The 25970-nt window shown below is 36.0% G+C and overlaps 1 long non-coding RNA gene across 1 annotated transcript; it reads right to left on the reverse strand.

The window, feature by feature from the left end:
* Positions 1–24692: 24692 nt before the first annotated feature.
* Positions 24693–25568, reverse strand: LOC142236379 (uncharacterized). The gene is made up of 2 exons (XR_012722006.1): positions 25360–25568; positions 24693–25067 (listed from the first exon to the last, which is right to left on the reverse strand). It is a non-coding gene; the product is annotated as an uncharacterized LOC142236379 (long non-coding RNA).
* Positions 25569–25970: the final 402 nt, after the last annotated feature.

Raw genomic sequence — 25970 nt, forward strand, 5'->3', positions numbered from 1 at the left:
TGGCTTTTTCGACATACATTTGCGACGGTATAATACATATGTCGCAAAAGTCGTAAACCTACTATAGTAAACCAAAATTTGAATAGAAGAAATCCTGAACATTTTTTAATTTAGTTTGACAGCATTCGCTGTGAGTTTCTGCAGAAATTTGTGAATGTTTTCCCATGGTCAAGCCTATTTTCTTAGGTGGTATCGAAATTCCAGTTGGTGAGTTTTCAAAAAACCTTGGGGTTATATTGGACAGGAGACTGAACTTAAAGCTAAGAAAGGACGAGAAAATCCACGGTTACCCTGTACTCGTGCAAAAGGCAATAGGGAAAATGTGGGGACTAAAATCGAAAATTGTGAACATTTCTAAAAATTGAAACTTCTTCGCACATACCATCGTCTTGGATATCATCGAATTCGCTGCCTAGCTGACGCGACTAAAGTATTTTCAGTTTGCGACTTTTGTTACTTATTCTACATTTACGACGCGTATGTGACGTTTACGACGTTTAAAACTTTGCGACAGTCGCAAACCTAAAAAAGTATGACACAGACCATCTCTGATTTCTATACAGTGTTTTCGAGAGACCAACACTAATACTAACAAACACCGACAGTCGGCGGTTGCATTGGATATTGGTGTTTACTAAATACACTGGTCGGTTGAGGTAGATCGCAGCCGTTCTCCGGTTTTAATGTTGTAATGAGTGGTTCCGTTGATATATTCAATGAACGGAAATTGCGATGTTATGAATCACAATTTTCCATATGAGCCGCTTGATTTCTTGTACATGTTTAACAATTTCAACAATTATAATATATTCTTGGAGTGGAAATTGCGATTTTATTTCTCACAATTTTCCTTATGAGCCGCTTGATTTGTTGCAAATCCCAGCAAAAAAAGCATCGCCAAAAAAGTAGTGAAAATGTTCTTTTTGGATCCGGAAGTGGTGCAAAATTGGCGCAGAAGCGATGAATTTAACATGGGCTTATCATAGGACGGATGTCCACCATTTTAACAGCCGTTGCACTGAATTTGCATCACTTCTTAAGGTGTGATGCGAATTCAGTGTTTTGGATGTGAATTAAGAAATTTTGTGATATTTTGACAAATACCTAATTTTTTAAATTTTTTATGAGTTTTAATGCATTCTTACGCTTGTGTGGAACGTTTAACATCAAATATTTTAAAAAATTCGCAATTTTTCTAGAATGGATTTGGCATTTTTTTCGGCAAAATTTAAATAATTTTTACCATTTTATTAATTCTTAATATATTTTTAACCTATTTGAAACAAAAAATTTAAAAATTTCCGCTACAAATATGAAAAAGGTGAGTTATAAAAAAATTGACTCAAAAGAACTTCCTGTTCGACGGTTATTCAACCGTCGAACGGAACGGACGTGTTTTTTAATAGCGGATAAACTCATCGTAATAGGTACCTACTAAGAAGTGTGGTGGGATATTAAGCCACCATGCAGCGAAATTCAAAGTCATCCACTGGGCTGCTAACTTCAGGGCCCAGTGGACGATTATCGACTGAAGTCATAAATTTGGGCAATGACCAAGAGTTAGGCCCAATTAGTCGACCTGTAGACGGGTCGACAAGTGTCGACACTTTGACAAGTCGTACTTTTTCTAAGGTAACGACATCAAAAGGAGGTAATCCCTCACGAAAGAGATTCAAGGAACGCAGAAATGCTTTGTTTATCCTATAGAAGTTTGGATCATTCGACCCAAGCACGCTGTCGGCTAAACAAAACGATTCCTTAAAATGGGCTCAAGGAATTCTTGAGGCTGGAAAAAGGGAAAGATCACTTGATGAGCTGCCATCCTCCAAAAGGTATCAAAGATCGTTTGCCTCAGTTACTAAAGACAGCCTTGTGATGGCTATCATTAATAAAGGAGCATTGGTCGGTATGGTTCCAAAGCAAAAATGGGGGGAAATTGAGAATGCTCTGTCTGTCGTCTACTCACAGGTGCTGGAAAAGTTTCCCGGTCCAGATCCTCGAGGCCAAGAGGCTGGTTGGTATCAAGGACGATTTAAGCTAGTCGCATTTGAGGACAAGAGGTCTATAGAATGTTTTAAAGCTGCTCTTGTACTAGTTGGTGAAGTTTGGGAAGGAGCTGCTCTAGAGTTAGTCGAGAAGAAAGACATACCGGCTAGACCTAGAGCACATGCGTGGATACCTGCAAACCCTTCTGACCCTGAATCTATTTTAAATAGAATGAAACGATACAATCCATATCTTCCAACAGCTGATTGGAAGGTTGGCCGTTTGGCTGTTTGGATGAAGTGGATGGACCAAGACGGCATGCAGTGTTTATATTGAACACTCAGTCTTTGCCACATCTAGCAAAGTCCCAGGGCCGTGAATGTTATGGCTTTCATTATATCCAAATGAAGGTATATAAAAACGATCAGCTAAAGGATTCAGAAATGGACAAGCCTCTGTCTGAATCAGAAGTAAGCGGACCCTCTTGCGAAGTCGAGGGAGATACCAAAGTTGAAGACATGGATAGACACCGTATGCGAGCGGAGGTTTCTACTACCTCAGAACTCACCAAAGTTGAACCTATGCTTATTGCGATAGTCACCGAGATCTCTGAAGAGGACATTCTTGATGACTCGATTGAAGCGGCTGATGTGACGGTTGTTGAAAATCTCGATGGTCCTACGGATCCTCCAGATAAATCTTCATCATTGTAAGGCTGCATGTGCTGCCTTAAAAGTTCTCCTGATAAAAGGGGATATAGATATAGTTCTTATTCAAGAACCATATGTTTGTAGAAACAAAATATGTGAATTAAGTACTCCGGGGTTCAAACTATTGCAGTATACTGGTAACTATGTAAATCGAGCCTGTATAATTGCTAAAAACGAGCTCAACTTTTTTCTGCTTCCTTCAATGTGCAATACAGACACTGACGTTGCCAGTTTAGAAATAGCCAAATGCAAATATTGGGTATCTTCGGTCTACATGGGACATGACAGGGAGATGCCTCCATGTGCCGTTAAGACCTTAGTGGAGGAGTCACTGAAAACAAAGACGAAACTCATTATGGGATGCGATGCGAATGCACATCATAGTATATGGGGAAGTAGTGATACTAATGCAAGGGGAGAGTCGCTAATATAGTTTATTTTTCGTACTAATCTGGTAGTTTGCAACAAGGGAGATGCCCCAACCTTTGGCACTAAAAACAGGCAAGAGGTTTTGGACATCACCTTGGCCTCGCAAGAACTGAATGAAATGATATCTGAGTGGCAGGTTTTAAGTGAACACAGCTTCTCAGATCATCGCTACATCAGTTTCAAATTTGATGTTCATATCACCAAGACCATATTTCCGCCAAATATTAGGAAAGCTGACTGGAATAGGTATAGGGAATCGTTCAATATGATGATACCGGAAATAACAGAGACAAATATGAGAAATGTGCAAGATATCGAACACGCAGTGGCCTTCAACATCTCACTGAAAGCTGCATGCCCTAGAGGGAAGCCAAGGGGGAAAAATCGACCACCATGGTGGTCTACGGAATTAAGTAATATGAGGAAATCCTGCAGGAAGCTCTTTAACAAGGCAAAGTCCACCAGAGCCTCTGAGGACTGGGACGCTTACAAGAAGAATCTGAGGGGATACAAGCGAGAACTGAGAAAGGCTCAGCATAACTCTTGGAATGATTACTGCAGCAGTATTGAGAATACGTCCGAGGCTTCCAGACTACGGAAGGTTCTAGCATCCACCAACTCCGCTCCAGGTTTCATTAAAACATCGGAGGGCAATTGGACAACGTCCAGTGAGGAGACGCTGGAGGTACTATTGGACACACATTTTTCTGGAAATCAGACAGTTGAACCATGTACTGGCGGTGCCACAGTTGCTCAACGGTCGTTTCCTGTCGAGGAAATTGTATCGGAAACTAGAATAAGATGGGCGCTAAATAGCTTTGGACCATTCAAACATGATGGAATTACTCCGGCGGAGTTACAAGAAGTAACTGACAAAATTATCCCCTGGTTGTCGGCGATATATAAAGAATGTATCAACTTATCATATATCCCAGGATAGTGGAGGGAAACAAAAGTCGTTTTCATACCTAAAGCGGGAAAAGCCTCTCACTCGAGGGCGAATGATTTCCTACCAATCAGCTTATCCTCATTCTTACTTAAGACTCTGGAGAGTATGATAGATATTTATCTTAGAACTAGCATCGATTCAAGTTTGTTCTCGACACGACAGCATGCATACTCGAAGGTCAGGTCTACTGAGACCGCACTACATGAACTAGTCAGCTTTATTGAAAGCTCACTATCTGTCAAAGAATACACAATCGTGGAGTTTCTAGACATCGAAGGGGCGTTCAATAATGTCCATCCGAGTTCGATATTAAATGGACTGACAACTCTGAATGTTGTTCCATGTATACTCAGGCTGTTAGACGAACTGCTAATGAAGAGACGTATTTCAGCCACAATAGGACAAGCAAACATACAAAGGAACAGAGGCACTCCCCAAGGAGGAGTTCTATCACTTCTTCTTTGGAATTTTGCTATAAATAACCTTCTGGTTACTCTAGCAAAAGAAAGGATAAAGGTGGTGGCATACGCAGATGATGTGGATCTGGCAGTCAAGGGTAAATTCCCATCCACAATCAGAGATATTATTCAGAGGGCCCTCCGGATGACTGAACAATGGGCGAAAGACAATGGTCTTGGGGTAAATCCTGCAAAGACAGAATTAGTCATGTACTGCAAAGATCGCAAAACTCCCACGGTTAGGCCTATTTCCTTAGGGGGTATTGAAATTCCCTTTGGTGATTGTGCAAAATACCTTGGCGTTATTTTGGACAGGAAGCTGAACTTTAAGCTTAATATTGAAGAAAGGGCGAGGAAGGCAACTGTAGCTTTGTACTCGTGCAAAAAGGCAATAGGAAAAAAGTGGGGACTAAAATCAAAAATTGTGCATTGGCTATACACGGCAGTAGTTAGACCTATAATGCTATATGGTGTTGTAGTCTGGTGGCCGGCACTTCTCCAGCCAACAAGTTTAGACAAAGTTCAGCGTATGGCGCGTTTGTGTATCTCAGTCGCATTCAGCAAGACAGGAACACATTCCCTTAATGTTATGCTGCATCTATTGCCTTTAGACATTTTGGCCAAACAGTCAGCTGCAACAACGGCTGTGCGGTTGCGCAAGCTATCGCTGTGGTCGGAAAAAATGTACGGTCACAGTTCGGTCCTCAAAGTAGTGCCAGATGTGCCTAACGTAGTGGATTACACTTTGGCGAGTCCACTTTTCGACAAAAAGTTTGAAACTCTAATTCCCAACAGTGAGGCGTGGTGTACACAGACCCCGGGGAATAAAAGATATATAGATTTCTATACTGATGGCTCCAAATTGAATGGACAAGTGGGGTTCTGAGTATATTCTAAAGATCTGGAAATTCGAATAGCGAAAAGATTACCTAATCACTGTACTGTTTTCAGCCTGAAATATTAGCAATAAGAGAGGTGGCGAATTGGCTGAGAAGTAATGTTCCAAAAAATGTGGGCATTAATATATACTCAGACAGTCAACCTGCAATAAAATCCTTGGACTCTGTGTTCCTCAACTAGAAAACGACCATCGACTTCCGCATATCTCTCAATGAGATGGCTGAGCAGTACAATGTTCACCTAATATGGGTGCCTGGCGATAGGAACATACCGGGGAACTGCGAAGCGGATGAGTTGGAAAGGCTAGGGACTACCTTATATATTCCAGGGGAACTAGAATTTGTTGGTATGCCCCTAGCTACCTGCAAGCTCATACTGCGTGAGAAGGCTGTTATGATGGCAAATGTTCGATGGGAGTATTGCAAGGGTTGTAACGACACCAAGCACATATGGCCCCATTTCAACTTAAACCGCACACTAGATATGCTAATTTTCTCGAGACGTCAGATATCACTCCTGATATCTGCTATAACGGGTCGCTGCCTGATAGGCGATTTTGCAAAAACTATTGGCGCGAAGTATAATGACTATTGTATGAGCTGTCATGATGCGGAGGAAAAAGAATCAATTAAACACCTCTTGTGTGAGTGTCCTGCATTTTGTGTAAATTTTTGGAGCATATACCTTCAGATTACTGGCGGATCTGGAAAACGTTAACTTAAGCAGTCTGCTAATGTTTTTGGAACAATCTGGTTGGTTCAGCGAAGAAAAATAATCGAGAAGGTTCAGCGGTTAAAACTAGAAGTGCCCATATGTAATAGGTACTTTTAGTTAATGTGGTATCACAATGGACTGAATAGTCTAAGTGAGCCTGAATCTTAATCGGGCTGCCACTTTAACCTAAAATAAAGAACTTCTTTGTGAGGACATTTTTAGAAGTGCTTTTAAAGTTGCGCCTTTAGAAGAACTTCCAATTTTTTTTGCTGGGATATTCATAAAATTATCAATGATTTCAATAATTTACATGGTGTTATGATGATTCGTTTATATATGTTGATATAATATTAATTTGATTGTATTCGCAGTCGTATGAGTTGATCTGAGAATTTTGTTTGATAAAAGAGTGTCTTAATTTTGAATAATTTTCCGTAATGTACTTAATTAAATCGTGATAGTGTGATAGATTGAAATTGAATTTTCCTTGCAGTGTATTATGATGATACCGAAGAAAATTTCTTTATGTGTATTGAGTCTGTTTTAATCCTTTCGTACCCAATTTTGATTTTACGTGTATTTTGACAAATAATGTAAATTTTTTAATGAAATTTTGCTTTTTGTGTTTGTGAGTGTGCAAACCAAAAATAATAATTATAAGCAATTCTTACATTTTATACGAGCGATCTGATCGAAATTGTAGATCGTTTTCATGCGTTCAGATCAAAATTCGAGAATATTTTGTTGAGTGTATTTTGATCGAAATTAGAGATTTAATAAAATTCCATTATATTTTGATGAAAATTGGAGAATTTTGCTTTCTGATCAAAATTAGTTTTTTTTCAGTGTACTTTGATAAAATTAGAGAAGGAGATGTCTTATCAAAATTTAGCGCAATTTGCTTTTAGTGTGTTTTAAGAAAAACCAAGTATATACGGCCGTAAGTTCGGCCAGGCCGAATCTTATGTACCCTCCACCATGGATTGCGTAGAAACTTCTACGAAAGACTGTCATCCACAATCGAAATATTTGGGTTGTGGTATCTTAAAACTTCTTAACATCGTTTTCTAAATTGTGAGTTAGTCCATACGTGGTATATATTAGACAAAAAACTTATGTATAGTTAAGTCTACAAATAATTACGAATCGATATGGACTTTTTGCACGGTACGTAGAGAGTCAGAATTGAAATATGGGGTTCAGTTATATGGGGGCTATATACAATTATGAACTTGATATGGCCCAATTTTTGTGTGATTGGAAATCGATTTATCTGAGGGATATATATAACTATAGACCGATATGGACCTAGTTTGGCATGGTTGTTAACCTCCACAATGTACCAAATTTCAACTCACTCGGATGAAATTTGCTCCTCCAAGAGGCTCCAAAACCAAATCTCGGGATCGGTTTATATGGGGCTATATATGATTATGGACTGATATGGACCACTTTTGGCATGGTTGTTAAATATCATATACGATCACCACGTACCAAATTTCAAGCAGATCGGATGAATTTTGTTTCTCCAAAAGGCACCGGAGGTCAAATCTGGAGATCGGTTTATGGGAGCTATATATAATTATGGGCTGATAGGAACCAATTCCTGCATGGTTGTTGGATACCATATACTAACATCACGTACCAAATTTCAACCGAATGGGAAGAATTTTGCTCTTCCCTGGGGCTCTGGAGGTCAAATCTGGGGATCGGTTTATATGGGGCTATATATAATTATGGACCGATTTCGACCAATTTTTGCATGGGAGTTTGAGCCCATATATTAACACCAGGTAACAAATTTCAACTGAATATATATAATTATGGACCGAAGTGCACCAATTTTTGCATGGTTGTTAGAGACCGTATACTAACACCATGTACCAAATTTCAGCCGGATCGCATGAAATTTGCTTCTCTTAGAGGCCTCGCAAGCCAAATCGGGGGATCGATTTATATGGGGGCTATATATAATTATCGACCGATATGGACCAATTTTTGCATGGTTGTTAGAGACCATATACTAACACCATGTACCAAATTTCAACCGGATCGGATGAAATTTGCTTCTCTTAGAGGCCTCGCAAGCCAAATCAGGGGATCGGTTTATATGGGGGCTACATATAATTATGGACCGATGTGGACCATTTTTTGCATGGTTGTTAGAGACAATATACTAACACCATGTACCGAATTTTAGCCGAATCGAATGAAATTGGCTTCCCATAGAGGCCTCGCAAGCCAAATTTGGGCGTCCGTTTATATGGGGGCTATACGTAAAAGTGGACCGATATGACCCATTTGCAATACCATCCGACCTACATCAATAACAACTACTTGTGCCAAGTTTCAAGTCGATAGCTTGTTTCGTTCGGAAGTTAGCGTGATTTCAACAGACGGACGGACGGACATGCTCAGATCGACTCAGAATTTCACCACGACCCAGAATATATATACTTTATGGGGTCTTAGAGCAATATTTCGCTGTGTTACAAACGGAATGACAAAGTTAATATACCCCCATCCTATGGTGGAGGGTATAAAAACAAATTTTTTAAGTGTATTTACTCAATATTACTGTATATTAATCAGACTTTTTTGAGTATAGTTTTTTTTTAATCTTAGTTTTTCATTGAATTTAGATTTTTTTTGTAATTAATTTTTGTAGAGTGTACTTTTATCAAACGTTGATATTTTTAAGTGAATTTTAATCAAATTTAGCAAACTTTTTTTTTTGGCGTGTAATTTTACCAAAATGTGTTAATTTTTGAGTGTATTTTAAATTGGTTTATGTGTAATTTTGATCAAAATTATCGATATTATAATATTTTTTGATTTACTCCCCCAAGAAGCTCCAAAACCAAATCTCGGGATCGGTTTATATGGGTGCTATATATAATTATGGACGGATATGAACCAATTCATGCATGGTTGTTGAATACCATATACTAACATCACGCACCAAATTTCAACCGAATCCGATGAATTTTGCTCTTCCAAGAGGCTCCGGAGGTCAAATCTGGGGATCGGTTTATATGGTGGCTATACATAATTATGGACCGATTTCGACCGATGTTTGCATGGGTGTTAAAAACCATATACTAACACCATGTACCAAATTTCAGCCGGATCGGATAAAATTTGCTTCTCTTAGAGGCTCCGCAAGCCAAATCGGGGGTCGGTTTATATGGGGGCTATATATAATTATTGACTGATGTAGACCAATTTTTGCATGGTTGTTAGAGACCATATACTAACACCATGTACCAAATTTTAGCCGGATTGGATGAAATTTGCTTCTCTTAGAGAGTCTGCAAGCCAAATTTAGGGGTCCGTTTATATGGGGGCTATACGTAAAAGTGGACCGATATGGCCCATTTGCAATACCATCCGACCTACATCAATAACAACTACTTGTGCCAAGTTTCAAGTCGATTACTTGTTTCGTTCGGAAGTTAGCGTGATTTCAACAGACGGACGGACGGACGGACGGACATGCTCAGATCGACTCAGAATTTCACCACGACCCAGAATATATATACTTTATGGGGTCTTAGAGCAATATTTCGATGTGTTACAAACGAAATGACAAAGTTAATATACCCCCCATCCTATGGTGGAGGGTATAAAAACAAAGTGTTCGGTCGGAGCAGGGGTTGAACCCACGACCCTTTGCAAATCATACATGCTAACCACTGCTCCACGTGGCAAACAAATGTATGTTTCTATTAAATATCCAGCAAAAAAATGTGGAAGTTCTTCCAAAGGCACAAATTTAAAAGCACTTCCAGAAGATGCACTCCCAACGATGTTCTTTATTTTAACTACCCAGGAAGTTCTTTTAATTCAATTTTTTATGACTTGGTTTTTTAATACTTTTAATGGGTAATTTTAACTTTTTTGTTTCAAATAGGGTAAAAACAGAGTAAGAATTCATAAAATGGTACAAATCATTTAAATTTTGTCGAAAAAAATGCTAAATCCTATCTGAAAAAATTGAAAATTTTTTAAAATATTTGAGGTCAAACGTTTCCGACAAGCATTAGAATCCATTAAAAATTATAAAAATTATTTATTTGACAAAATATGACAGAATTTTTTAATTTACATCCAAAACATTAAATTCGGATCACACCTAAAGAAGTGATGCAAATTCAGTGCAACGGCTGTTGAAATGGAGGACTTCCGTCCTACACAGAAAAAAATATCACCAAAATATTTCCAATTAAAAAGTTAATTGAAGTTGAAAATTTTTTCAATTAATAAATTAATTGATACAATTAACTTTTTAATCATGATAGAAACATTAAGTTAATTAAGTCAATGATTGAAAATTTTAAAATTTGTTATTAAAAAATTAATTGATACAAACTTTTTAATCTAATTCGGAAGACTAATTAAAAATGTATTTCAAACAATCAATTGTTAATCCAAATAAAAACTCTAAGCCAATTCAGAAAGTAATTAAAAATAGTTACCTTTTTTAATTAATAAATTAGTTGAGTTTTACAATCAACATCAATTAAATTTTTAATTGAATCAATTAAAAAATTAATTGAAATTTGCTGAAAAAATCAATTAATTTTTTAATCAAGAATTTTTTCTATGCCCAATTAAAACTGTGATTGATACTATCATTTTCGTGATTGAAGACATTTCAATTAAAAAATTAATTGGATCAATTAATTTGGTGATTGAATCAGAAAAAATTTTTTTTGTGTGTATGACAAGCCCATGTTAAAGTCATCGCTTCTGCGTCAATTTTGCACCACTTCCGGATCCAAAAAGAACATTTTCATAACTTTTTGGACGAAGCTTTTTTTGCTGGGTAATGTTATGTTTGCATGGGCTCGTGGGCGCTGCAAAGTATGCTATACAGATGTAACTTATAACGATAATTATCTACTGGTAAAATTAAAAAAAAAATATAAAAGTGAATAATTTCTTCAACATTATTTGTATTACAGAAAAAGGTGCCAAGAACTAAAAAATTTCGTGGAAGTGAAAATTACGAGTATGTTAGGGAATGAGCACAATCGTCTTTGGAAAAAATTGTTCCAAGCATATAATACTTTTGGGCTCAAAATGCTTCCAAACATGTAATATATTCACATAAAACAAATATATTAATGTTTCGGCAGTATCCAATAATATATGTGCTTCCTGCAAAATATGTTTGGAACATATGTTAAAGAAGCGATTTTTTTGAGGGTGTGGGAAATAATAAATTCAAATCCAAACGAAACCCAACCGGAAAGTGCTTTATGATGCGGCAGGAAAATTAGCAGTGAACGATAGAAAAGAAACTTAAAACCAGCTAACTTAATGTACTAAATTTTAATATGCGATAATTCACATTAGCTTTTAATTCAGCAATTTGATATTCAGCAATCAAAATATTAATTTAATTATGATTTTAAGGAAATTCATTAACAATAATTCAGTTTATAATTCAATGTTCATTTACAATAATTCAAAGCATTTTTAAATATTCAAAATAGTTGACAAACGTGAATTTTGTCCAATAAGCTTTAATTCATTACAATCGGTGCACAATTTTTGATTCTATTCATGATTTACTGAATTGATATAAATCGCGATTTCCATACAAAAATAACATTTTCTTACTTACACATTGTGTTTGTATGTAATAAGTTATTTTTTTATGATTCTAAGAATTAAAAAAGTTAAGTAATAACAAGTATATACAGCAGTAAGTTCGGCCGGGCCCAATCTTAAATACCCTCCACCATGAATCAAATATACTGGTTTCCTTTGAAACTTTCAGGAGGGTTTGATGACAGATATTTTCCCAAGCAGATCACTTCAACCAGTACGCTTCCCACAGACAAATGTAAAGATTTTGCCTATGAAGACCAGATCAGATTCTGAATTTATAAGACCCTTTTTTTGTTTGAGTTTTAGAGGAATCATAAACATCTCTTGTAAGTGTGCAAGAAAATGATGAAATAACGCCTTGATCTGAAATCTAAAATCTGTAGAATTTTATCCCAATTATTTAAATGATTACGAAAAGTAAAATCTGGAAATTTTGCATTCAGTTTCAAGCTATTTTCATGATCAGTGCGCCTTCTTTACCCTCTATAAGTGAAATCGGTCTATATGGAGGCCTTACCAAATGGACCGATAAAACTAAATCATATACACTTTGTTATATGTCTAAAATGCCAGTATATTTTCAATTTATAGATAATCGGATAAAAACTACAATTTTTAGAAACCCTACACCCTCCAAAAAAAATCGCTTCTCTAACATATGTTCCAAACATATTTTGCAGGAAGCACATATATTATTGGATACTGGCGAAAACATTAATATGTTTGTTTTATGTGAACATATTATATGTTTGGAAGCATTTTGAGCCCAAAAATATTATATGCTTGGAAGAATTTGCCCCAAAGAAGATTGTGCTCATTCCCTCACATAATTTCCACTTCCACGAAATTTTTTAGTTCTTGGCACCTTTTTCTGTAATAATGTTGAAGAAATTATTCAATTTTTTTTTTTTAATTTTACCTTTCGCCTGGACGCAGAATCGAACCGAGGACCATACAGTTTGTAAGCCAACACACTATCCACTGGGCTACGTAGCTGTTATAGTTACCAGTAGAAAATTATCGTTATAAGTTACATTTATATAGCATAGTTTGCAGCGCCCACGAGCCCATACAAACATAACATTTTTTAACAGAAACATAAATTTGTTGGCCGCGTGGAGCAGTGGTTAGCATGTCTGCCTTGCATGCAAAGGTTGGTGAGTTCAATCCCTGCTCCGACCGAAAACCAATTTTTTTTTTAATTTACACATTTATATTTATACTATATTAAATTTTTACAGTGAAACTTCGAAATTTGGGTTATTAAAGATGACTTGAAAAATCATTCATTTATTATTACGTCAGAAACAGTGCTTGATATAAATGAAATGGACTGAGATTTTGGATAAAATATTATTTTTTTATAGCCAAAATAACAATTTTATAACAAAAAACTGTTTTTGGTATAAAAGTTTGAAATTTTGGAAGGAATAAAACCCTAACAAAAAAAAAGCGTGGAGTCGAGTATAAACATACGTAAATAATTTTATGTATACACATACATTTATTTAGGCGTGAACAGTTTTTTACTAGAATTTAACACCATTTTAAATGAATTTAAAACTTATCGTGTTTTGTACTTAATTTCCTTTTCACCTTTAAGGCAGGTATTAAGTTGGCATTATCGCTCTAAAATGACCATGTTTTGGCTTTTACTTTTCTTTAATAATTCATTTTAAAGAAAATAAACTTTTTCAATGCCCACTTTTATATTTGAATGTGTCCGTCAACTCCTCTTGGACTACTTATTAATAAAGAGGAACTAAACTTGTTTTATACATTTTACTATTTAATTTTGCACTATTTCTTCCTTTTTTCATTTTACTGTCCCAACTCTGAAAGGAGTATAGTGCCATTTCGTTATTTTTATGAAGATCTCTTTGTAATTTTTGTATATTTTCCACCTTTTTATACCCTCCATCATAGGATGGGGGTATATTAACTTTGTCATTCCGTTTGTACACTAAAAAAAAAGTGAACTCTCTATTTCACTAAAGCCAATTTAACTTTATTTTAGTTCATGGAATTATTATATATGGAGAAAGTTTTCTTTACTCTAATAATTTTTTGCGTACGTTAGTTAAATGAACTAAAAAACGGGAAAAAATTATACACAAATGAAGTAAAAAGTTTTAGTAAATTCGTACTTCTCACAAAATAGTTCATTATTCCTTTACATTTGTAAATTTTATTACAAATGTGCCCATCATGAACTTCGTATATCACTAAAGACATTCTTGCAATTTTGAACTCCATGTTTTTCTTTCAAACTACAATATTTTCTTTAACAAATGAAAAAAATTAATTATGTCTAATAAATTTTCTTGAATTTTTCGAAAAATATTTACTTTTTTTTGTGAAATCGGCGTGATGTCAGCGTTTGTAATACTGTTTAGTTAAAATTTTCTAAAAATATTAAAAAATTTCTAAAAATAACTAAATGTTTTCTTCCTGGAGGGTTCACTGTTTTTTCAGTGTAACACATCGAAATATTGCTCTAAGACCCCATAAAGTATATATATTCTGGGTCGTGGTGAAATTCTGAGTCGATCTGAGCATGTCCGTCCGTCTGTTGAAATCACGCTAACTTCCGAACGAAACAAGCTATCGACTTGAAACTTGGCACAAGTAGTTGTTATCGATGTAGGTCGGATGGTATTGAAAATGGGCCATATCGGTCCACTTTTACGTATAGCCCTCATATAAAGGGACCCTCAGATTTGGCTTGTGGAGCCTCTAACAGAAGCATATTTAATCAGATCCGGCTGAAATTTGGTATATGATGTTGGTATATGGTATCTAACAACCGTGCAAAAATTGGTCCACATCGGTCCATAATTATATATGGCCCCCATATAAACCGATCTCCAGATTTGTCTTGCGGAGCCTAAAAGAGAAGCAAATTTCATCCGATCCGGCTGAAATTTGGTACATGGTGTTGGTATATGGTCTCTAACAATCATGCAAAAATTGGTCCACATCGGTCCATAATTATATATAGCCCCCATATAAACCGAGCCCCAGATTTGGCTTGCTTAGCCTCAAAGAGAAGCAAATTTCATCCGATCCGGCTGAAATTTGGTACATGATGTTGGTATATGGTCTCTAACAACCATGCAAAAATTGGTCCACATCGGTCCATAATTATATATAGCCCCCATATAAACCGATCCCCAGATTTGGCTTGCTTAGCCTCAAAGAGAAGCAAATTTCATCCGATCCGGCTGAAATTTAGTACATGGTATTGGTATATGGTCTCTAACAACCGTGCAAAAATTGGTCCACATCGGTCCATAATTATATATGCGCTCATATAAACCGATCCCCAGATTTAGGTTGCGGAGCCTCAAAGAGAAGCAAATTTCATCCAATCCGGTTGTAATTTGGAACATGGTGTTAGTATATGATCTTTAACAACCGTGCCAGAATTGGTCCATATCGGTCCATAATTATATATAGCCCCCATACAAAACATTCTCCAGATTTGACCTCCGGAGCCTCTTGGAGGAGCAAAATTCATCCGATCCGGTTCAAATTAGGCACGTGGTGTTAGTATATGGTCGCTAACAACCATAGCAAAATTGGTCCAATCACACAAAAATTGGTCCATATCGGTTCATAATCATGGTTGCCACTAGAGCCAAAAATAATCTACCAAAATTTTATTTCTATAGAAAATTTTGTCAAAATTTTATTTCTATAGAAAATTTTGTCAAAATTTTATTTCTATAGAAAATTTTGTTCAAATGTTATTCGGTTCATAATCATGGTTGCCACTCGAGCCAAAAATAATCTACCAAGATTTTATTTCTATAGAAAATTTTGTCAAAAGTTTATTTCTATAGAAAATTTTGTTAAAATTTTATTTCTGTAGACATTTTTGTTAAAATTTTCTTTCTATAGAAAATTTTGTCAAATTTTTTATTTCTATAGAAAATTTTTGAAAATATTATTTCTATAGAAAATTTTGTTAAATTTTATTTCTGTAGAAAATTTTGTCAAAATTTTATGTCTACTTTGTCAAACTGAATTACATACGTATTGGATCGATCTTTTTTGATTTAATATATACCACGTATGAACTTACATACAGTTTAGAAGATGGTGTTAGGAGGTTTTAAGATACCTTGCCATCGGCAAGCGTTACCGTAACTTAAGTAATTCCAATCCATGATGGAGGGTACATAAGCTTCGGCCTGGCCGAACTTACGGCCGTATATACGTGTTTTAATTTCCTTTGCCTGAATATTTTGACTTACTCCTCGTACGTTCCGATTTCTTTTAACGAACCAAGAAAAAAAATGATAAACAAAATACATGTCCACACATACACAAAATGCTGTTCTCAAGGCGAAAACACATGTTGTTTTTTTTTTTCAAATTTCTATTCTCTTGGTTCCGAATGTCTATTCTCTTTACTCCGAATACTCATTCTAATCAAAGACCATTAATAAAGAAGACGTGAGATAAGCTTGTTCTTCCTCTTTTTCTTGAAGAAACAGAGATTAATATCATACATGTTCCATGAGACATTGCAACTTTTTTTCGGTTTCTCTTTTCATTTTGCATTCGTAACAAAACTTAATTCGCTTATTTTAGCAATTTTTTAAACTCTTAAACGAACAAAAACACTTCGTGAAACATTTTATAAATAATTTAGTGCAACCGTCACAGTGCAACCGACACAGAAATTTATTAATCTCCGTTTTCTATTACTAACACTATCAAAGCCCAATTCACGTCTTCTTTATTAATGGTCTTTGATTCTAATAAAGGGTGATACGGTCAAAATTTGGTCAAGGGAAAACGCGTGTAAATCGGTGAAATCGTTTATTTAAAAAATCAAATTAAATTTCTTTTTCAAGTTCAATTAGTATAAAATTCAGGAAAAATATTCAGTTAGGCTTTCGCTTTTCCAAATCCGAATTGCCGGGCCTCACGCTTGACACCTGCCATCAGATTTTGTACAGCCACCTTGTCCACCTTCTTCGCCGCAGAAAGCCAGTTTGCCTTGAACTTGTGCTCGTCCTTAGCAGTTTTTTTTTGGTCTTCTTTAGGTTCCGCTTGACAATAGCCCAGTATTTCTCAATTGAGCGGAGCTCTGGCGTGTTGGGAGGGTTTTTGTCCTTGGGAACCACCTGCACGTTGTTGGCGGCGTACCACTCCATGGCCTTTTTACCGTAATGGCAAGATGCCAAATCCGGCCAAAACAGTACGGAACAACCGTGTTTCTTCAGGAAAGGCAGCAGACGTTTATTCAAACACTCTTTCACGTAAATTTCTTGGTTGACAGTCCCGGAAGCTATGAAAATGCTGCTTTTCAAGCCACAGGTACAGATGGCTTGCCAAACCACATATTTCTTTGCGAACTTTGACAGTTTTATGTGCTTGAAAATATCTGCTACATTTCCCCTTCCTTTTGCTGTATAAAACTCCTGTCCCGGAAGCTGCTTGTAGTCGGCTTTGACGTAGGTTTCGTCGTCCATTACCACGCAGTCAAACTTCGTCAGCATCGTCGTGTACAGCCTCCGGGATCGCGCTTTGGCCGTCGTATTTTGTTTATCATCGCGATTTGGAGTCACTACCTTCTTGTAAGTCGATAGTCCGGCTCATTTTTTGGCTCGATGCACGGTTGCTTATTTGCGGCATCTCGGAGAGAGAGGTTAGGGTTTCGCTTGAAACTACCGGCAACTCTCTTTGTCGTCTCAGCGGCTTCCGGTTTTCGATTTCCCCCCGATCCAGACTTCCTGGGTGTCGACAAACGTTCCCCAAACACTTTAATTACATTTGTAACGGTTGATTTGGCAACTTTTAGCAATTTTGCCAGCTTTGCGTGCGAGTAGCTTGGATTTTCGCGATGCGCGAGCAAAATTTTGATACGCTGCTCTTCTTGCTTGGACGGCATTTTGACAACTGAAGAGTGAATTCCAACATTCTACACACACACATTCAAAATGAGGGGTGTTAAGGTTTTTTAAATGCAAAATTGAAAGAAATACGTCAAGTTTATATTGACCAAATTTTGACCGTATCACCCTTTATGCAAATTAAATAATATTTAGACTTAAGCATATCAAATTTTTGGCCTTATCATAAAACAGTTTTCCGAAACAACATACAAGCGGTTTCACAGAATTTTGCTTTCTTTTGATTCTCTCGCTGTGTTATGTTGATTTCTTTCGTCAACCCTCCCGGTTTCAATCTCTGTTTCTTTCTCTATACTCTCTCTCTGTCGCTCTCTGAATGAAATATCACAACATATATATATTTACTCGAAATTTGTAAATTTACATTCACACATATTATTTTTATGAAACATTCATGCCCCAAACATAATATATTCTAACATACTAACATATGTGTCCCAAACATTTAGTGTTAGTTTAGGAACATTACATGTTTGCACTTAAATATATTATGTTTAAAAATTGTGCCCGAAACACATTTTGTTTATATCGGAACATGTGAAAAACATATTTTTCTAACAGTGTAGGAGTTAAATCGGGAGTTCGGTATAATGTGGGCTATACTAAAACATGAAAGGATACACACAGTATTCAGCACATTTAATTGTAGTTCTAGAATCTACACCCCAAATCGGAGGGCCGGTTTATAAGGGGGTTATATCAAAAACTGTACCGATACACAATATATTCGGCACACCTCTTTATAGTCCTAGAATACCTCTAGATTTCCAATTTCAGGCAAATTGGATAAAAACTACGGATTCTAGAAGCCCAAGAAGTAAATTCGGGAGATCTGTCTATATGGGGACTATATCAAAACTTGGACCGATATAGCCCATCTTCGAACTTGATCTGCCTGCAAACAAAAGACGAATCAGAGCCAAATTTCAGAACGATAGCGCCATTCTTTAAGGGTGTAGCGTGATTACAACAGACAGACAGACGGGCATGCTTATATCGTCTTAGAATTTCTCCCTGATCTAGAATATATATACTTTATACAGTCGGAAATCGATATTTCGATGTGTTACAAACGGAATGACAAACTTATTATACCCCCGTCACCATTCTATGGTGGTGGGTATAAAAACAGATTATTTTATTTTTATAGTTGCGGTAGCAAACTCATAACGCCTATATAAAAATGTGCTATAAATTTCAAATCAGCAGAGAAAAAGTTCAATTTAGTTCCTTTGTGTTATATGTTATGTTTGGAACTCAAATTTCTAGCACATTATTTTTAAGTGCAAGCATAAAATGTTCATAAACAAGTATAACATGTTGTGAACACATATTTTAATATGTTAGAACATATTATGTTTCGAACATCAGATGTTATTCAATATAATATCTCTGGATGCAAACATATATTAATTTGCAAATTTCGTATCAACATATATATGTTTAGAAACGATAGAGCGAGAGAAAATGAAAAAGTTAGGAGAATATTTATTTTCCATTTCTTCGTAGATAATTGAATGAGTAACAAATGATGCAGCCTTCTAAACCCTTTTTTAAATGATTATAATAGTCCATAGGATGGCGCCTTTGCAACAGTTCTCACTTCAGCTATTCAATAACTACCCATCAAAAATATTTGGAAGTTGTTCCAAAGGCACAACTTTAAAAGCACTTCCGAAAATGTCCTCCCAAAGATGTTCTATATTTTAACTACACAGGAATTTCTTTTAATTCAATTTTTTATAACACGCTTTTTTTATATTTTCAATGAGTAATTTTTTATCTTTTTAGTCAGGAATGGGTTAAAAACAGATTATGAATTAATAAAATGGTACAAATTATAAAAATTTTGTCGAAAAAAATGCTAAATCCAGTATAGAAAATTTGCAAATTTTTGAAAATATTTGAGGTCAACAGTTTCAGACAAGCATTAAAAATCATAAAAAATTGTATAAATTATTTATTTGGCAAAATATTACAAAATTTTTTAATACACATCAAAAACTCTGAATTCGAATCACACCTTAAGAAGTGATGCAAATTCATTGCAACAGCTATTGAACTAGTTGACATCCGTCCTATGACAAGCCCATGTTAAATTCATCGCTTCTGCGCCAATATTGCACCACTTCCAAAACAAAACATTTTCACTACATTTTTGGCGACAAAAATAGTGTTCCAAGGTTTCATCATCATCAAAACGCGCCATACATACACCATCCAGTGCTGCTCCTCTTAGGCACAGATGTGCTCTCAAGTCTGTTTATAGTTCTACCAATAGTGGCAGTTTGTTTGTAAATTAATTCAACTAATTATCATTAGAAATCTCTCTCTACATGCGACCCATGCGAATAAGCTCCTAACAGAAAGAAAGATAAGTGCTCTTAGACGATGATCTCCTACAATCCGACCGAAGCGAATAAGACAAAGGAGAGATTGCAAAAGAATCCGCAGACGTGGGACCCCCTGCTGTCCGAACCACGCGAACTACCTCCAAGGCAGGTGGTAGGAAAACCACTAGAGAACCTCTGAACCTTTCTACATGGACGAAAAAGTAAAAATTATATGTTTATAACTCAAATTTTTAGCACATTTATTTTAAGTACAATCATATAATGTTCATAAACTATCAAAACATTTTTGCGACATATATGTTAATATGTTCGAATGTTATGTTTGGGACATAACATTCGTTCAAATATAATATGTGTGGATGCAAACATATATATTTAGAAATTGCCTATGTGTTTAGAAAGAGAGACCGAGAGAGTATGCTGCAAGCAAAACAATGGAAGTAATCAAGTGGAGCCTTAAAAATATATACACACAATGAAAATTTCATTAAAATTTTTTTCTACCAGTGTATATCACAATGGACTGAATAGTCTAAGTGAGCCTGAATCTTAATCGGGCTGCCACTTTAACCTTAACCTTTTCTACCAGTGTATGCCTAAGGTGAAGCATAATATGCTTGAACAATACAAACAATATTTTGTTTGGATAAATCCTGAAAATATATATGCTTGAAGCAAAATGTGTTTGGGTGTACGTCGTCCATTTAGGTGAACAATCTCAAAGGAAAATTGTAAAGAAAGCTTCTCAAGGCAAACTTTCCTAATGTTAACACTACGGGGTAAAGGAAAATAATGATATTAATAATGAAGCTCTCTTTATTTGGGGGTCTAATATCCATAATTCAATGCGTTACAAATGGCAGAGGAATGCTATGACAACTTACCACATTTCTTTTCGAATATTCATATCGATATGCATGCGATTTATATGTTCCTATCTCTCCACGATTTAAAACGGTCATCATTAGGGATTTATGTTTCAGGACCGGATGACAACTACCGATTCACTCAGTACCATCGTCCAACGGTAGTTCATCTAGAATACAAAGCAAACACAAATTAGTTTAATTTAGTTTCACGCCTATTTCCAATAAGCACGCATTACCCTCAAATACTTTGCAGTAAAATCCTCTACAGCGTCAGCTATACACAAACATAATCAACAGCATACGCCCACATCATTAAACAAATACTGCACGACAAATGCTGGCGTATGGCAAGCGACACGTGTCTCATCCACGTGATGCTTACCCACTGCCGCCGTGAATATTCTGCATGCATTTTCCCAACCATTTTGTATAGCATTTAAATATGTTTTCCATTAACACCTCGTCCGTTCAATAAATTTTGACTATGAAAGTTTGTCGTACATTTGAATGCGACGAAACGAGACTAATGGAGGCTGTGGGATCGCCTCATTTAAGACGAATGGCTAGAGCTGCACAAGCGGGTCAATGTATAGCCATCTGCGACATTGAAAAAGTGGTCCTTAGGTATTTGGGTATGGGAATGACGGTTACAAAATATCCATTGCAAAATTTAAATAGGCCGCGTTTATTGCTCACGTTGAATTGGAGGAGGGATGTAATTAAAACGAATAACCATAACGAAGGGCGACAAATGGTCTCTCTCTCTTTCTGGAGGTAGTAGAATTTGAGCTATGGTCATTAATCGAACAACTTCATCCAGGCAAAATAAAAACACTTGCCAAGAAAACTATGTATATATTCTGCAACCGTACTTATAAAAATGCCGCCTCCTCGGTATCCCGGCTTGTGTGTACAGTTAGTAGGCCGAGGTTAGTGGTGTTTAAGCCAATAAATAAACCTGGATAGTCTATACGCATTCCATCTTCCCCACGAAACTCATAAAGCCTAGCATTCTGTAGTATTACCATCGGGATACTTCTTCAGAGAGCTCAATATAATGAAATAAGATTATAAAATTCCGTCATAGTGTCCCATGTCTTTACCTGAGAAGTCACAAATAGGATTTAGTTCACTTTGGCTTTATATATAAACCCTGCGATGGATGATAAAGGGCCTTGTTGAAGTTTTTTCTATTTCATATTTTATTTTATTTGATCTTAAACATGATAGTTTATGAATATCTGTACTAATTAGTACAGTACCGAAATGACAATCAAAGACCAAACACTCCACAGGGACCTTACCACCCTTTTGGCGATTAAATAAGAAAATGTTGGTACCACGTCAAGTACCCTTTGTTTATGAAACCAAAAATTTTTCTAAATATGTAAGTCATTTTTGAACCGAAAAAATTTAAACTGTTTTATTGGAAGAATGAAATAATTCATTCCCAAGATATTTAGAAATTATATGAAAATTGAGAAACTGCGACAAACTGGAGCACTGGTGATAAGTCCGTTAGGAGCAATATGCACCAAATTTTCGTAGGATCGCCAGTTGGACAGTATAGGTGTGCACGTGAGTAATATTTTACTCACGCTCACGCACACTCACGACGGAAAAATCTTACTCACGCACACTCACGCACGATATTGTTTGGTAGGACTCACGCTCACGCACACTCACGAAAAGAAAATTTGTGTTCACGCACACTCACGCACGAAAATGTCGTGACTCACGAAAAATACCGTGACTCACGAAAAATGTCGTGACTCACGAACAATTTTTTGAGTAATTTACCTTAGCGACGCGTCTGAAAACATGAGCATTATTAAAATCGAGAGCGTTATTACACTCTTAACATCCCAGGTGTCACTAAAATTGTAAATGAATTTAACTCTTAAGCGTTTTATGTTGGTGAGCAGGATTATTTTCGTGAGCGTAAATCTTTACTCACGCACACTCACGAAGATAATATTTTCGTGACTCACGCTCACGCACGACATTTTGATTTGTTAATCACGCTCACGCACACTCACGCCGTTGCCATGAGCGTGACTCACGACTCACGCGTGAGTCACGAAAATTTTCGTGAGTCACGACAATTTCGTGTCACGTGCACACCTCTATTGGACAGGTGGTGAATTTTACTCTTATTAATGAGTGCTACACGATTCTATATTTAGCTCAATGACAAGAAACCTCCTTCTTATAGCTGAAGAGAAACTATGAATGTCAATATCATTAGTGAGAGGGACAAACTAGCACTGAAAAACTTTGTTGGTGCTCGATCGAAACGGAAATCTAGCGTTGAGAGTACATCTACGCCGACAGGAGCAGCAGAATAATGGTGTATGTAGGACATTTTAGGAAGATATTACTATGAACACTACACAGAAAAAAGTCTGTTGTGAAACTGATGCTAAAATGCATAAGCGTAGGAAGGCCTCTGGGGAGGGGGCTTAGACCCTACTAGAAACATTTTAGCCCCCCACCCCAGAATTTGAAAACCTATTTACGATTTTCCATTGTTTTTATATAAAATTAAAAAGTAAATACACAAATTTGCGCTAAAGACTTCCATGCACAATGGAATTACTTGCACCCTCAAAAAATATCGCTTCTCTAACATATGTTCCAAACATATTTTGCAGGAAGCACATATATTATTGGATACTGCCGAAACATTAATATGTTTATTTTAGTGAACATATTATATGTTTGGAAGCATTTTGAGCCAAAAAATATTATATGCTTGGAATAATTTTCTCCCCAAGAAGATTGTGCTCATTCCCTCAAATAATTTTCAGTTCTACGAAATTTTTTAGTTCGTGGCACCTTTTTCTGTTGAAGAAATTCGTATTTCTCACAAAATAGTTTATTATTACTTATTTAATTTATTTATTTATTATAACATTAGAACAATAAGAAGGTATTTCTTTTTTAGTTCAATGTATACATCATAAAGAAAGTCATTAATTGTAATTGAGTTGCATGAATTAGTATGTCATTATTATCAAATCCTAAACTAAAAACCTAACCTAACCTATGTAGTTTAAGAAATATCATGCAAGTAAGAGTAATTTAAAAAATATTGAAATACTTCAAACTTAAAACTGTTTTTTTTTTGTTAAATTTTTTAAGCGTTGCGGTAATGAATTCCACAATTTGATTGAGTAACGAGAAAAAAATCTGCTGGTGATGGTAAACTTGAATCTTGGTATTATAATAGTCCCACATTTCGTTGAGTAAACGAAAACTATTTTCTCATATAGCTAACCAGGTTTCTGAGAGTACAAGAAAACCAAAGCTCAGACCATATGCATATCTAGTCGCATTATTATACGATACCAGGGGGGTTACTCTGTATTGCGATACGAAAGCAAATGCGATGCGATAGTTAAATGCGTTAAGAGTACAATTCGGTACTCTGTATCACTTGCGCAAACGCTTTCGCAAAGTAAACTGAAAATATGGTAACGCTTTAGCAAAATAAAGCGAAAATATGACAACGCTGGCTGCACAATGTAAACAATAACGAAAATGATAAAAAGAAATGTCAAAAAATTGTAAATAAAAACATTTTAAACAATCTTCCGTTCGGTGCGTGTTCTTTTAAAACTTGCTAATCGTTTATAACAAAAAAGTAATAATTATGGATTCGATAGCGTTATGGTTTGAAGAAAATTAACATGAACGAATTACAAGAAGAATTTTGCGAGATCGGTCAAATATACTCTCCCTAAGTGACCACGGGTAAGAAAATGGAAACTCAAATTATGTGACAAACGTTTTCGAATATTTCATTTTTATAGATTTCGTCTTAATAAAGATGCGTTTATGTATGTATTAAACGCTATTAAAGACGACCTCGTCGTTCCAAATAAATCCACAGCCATTCCAACTCCAATAAAAGTGGCCGCTGCTTTGAAATTGCTTGGACAAGGTGGTTATCTACACCAAATCGGCCAAGACCATCTTTTAGGACTATCAGAGCAATCTATGTCGCGCTGCTTAAAAGAAGTTTGCGAGGTGATTGAACGAATACTTTGTCCCAAGCACAAACAATTTGAGGTAACTGCGGAAGAGACCATAAAGTCTACCAAAGTTTGGAACTGACGTTGCTGTGTCTGTAACTTTTTTGGTTTTTCCCTAAAGGTAAGTACTATGTTCGCTTTTCGCGTTGAAATTTTCGCGGTTACTTTATTAAATCAGTTCAAAATAAAGCAGATAGATTAAGTCAATTGGTGTGCAGTTTCTTGTTCCTCTAGATTTCGGCAAGACCTTACAGGAATATGTCTGTTTTCATTTATAATTTTGATTATTTCAGGAAAAGTAATCGCGAAAATAAAGTGATTTTCAACTCGAAAACCGAACATAGTACCTACCTTAAAACAATAAACAATTTAGATACAAATATAAAAATTTAATTGTGCTTACTTACATATTTGTTACTTTGCGATTGCTATTTTGTTTGCGCACGATTTTTGCGATCAACGAACGAGTTTGACATACGCTTTCGCATTATAGAGTGCGGTGATGCCAGATTTGCGAAAACTAGATGCGCAAGGTAGATACGAAAACGAATTACTGAGTACCAATTACTCGATTCGCGACAATTTTTCTTACGCATCGCAATACAGAGTAACCCCCCAGTAACTTATGCATTGAACCAGTGTCAAGCTTACTATATACTTCGCAGAATAAATTATCAAAGGAAGAATCAACTGAATGACTAGTTTATGTCTGAGCTCTGTCGGTGTATGTTTAGATGAAACACGCAAGTTGCGAAGTGAACAGTATACCTTACATATGACACTATTTATATGATGGTTAGGTTAGGTTAGGTTAGCCGATGTATCTGGCTCACTTAGACTATTCAGTCCATTGTGATACCACATTGGTGAACTTCTCTCTTATCACTGAGTGCTGCCCGATTCCATGTTAAGCTCAATGACAATGGACCTCCTTTTTATAGCCGAGTCCGAACGACGTTCCACATTGCAATGAAACCACTTAGAGAAGCTTTGAAACCTTCAGAAATGTCACCAGCAT

The sequence above is a fragment of the Haematobia irritans genome, chromosome 4 (assembly GCF_050003625.1).
Source record: "Haematobia irritans isolate KBUSLIRL chromosome 4, ASM5000362v1, whole genome shotgun sequence".
NCBI classification, from domain to species: Eukaryota; Metazoa; Arthropoda; class Insecta; order Diptera; family Muscidae; genus Haematobia; species Haematobia irritans.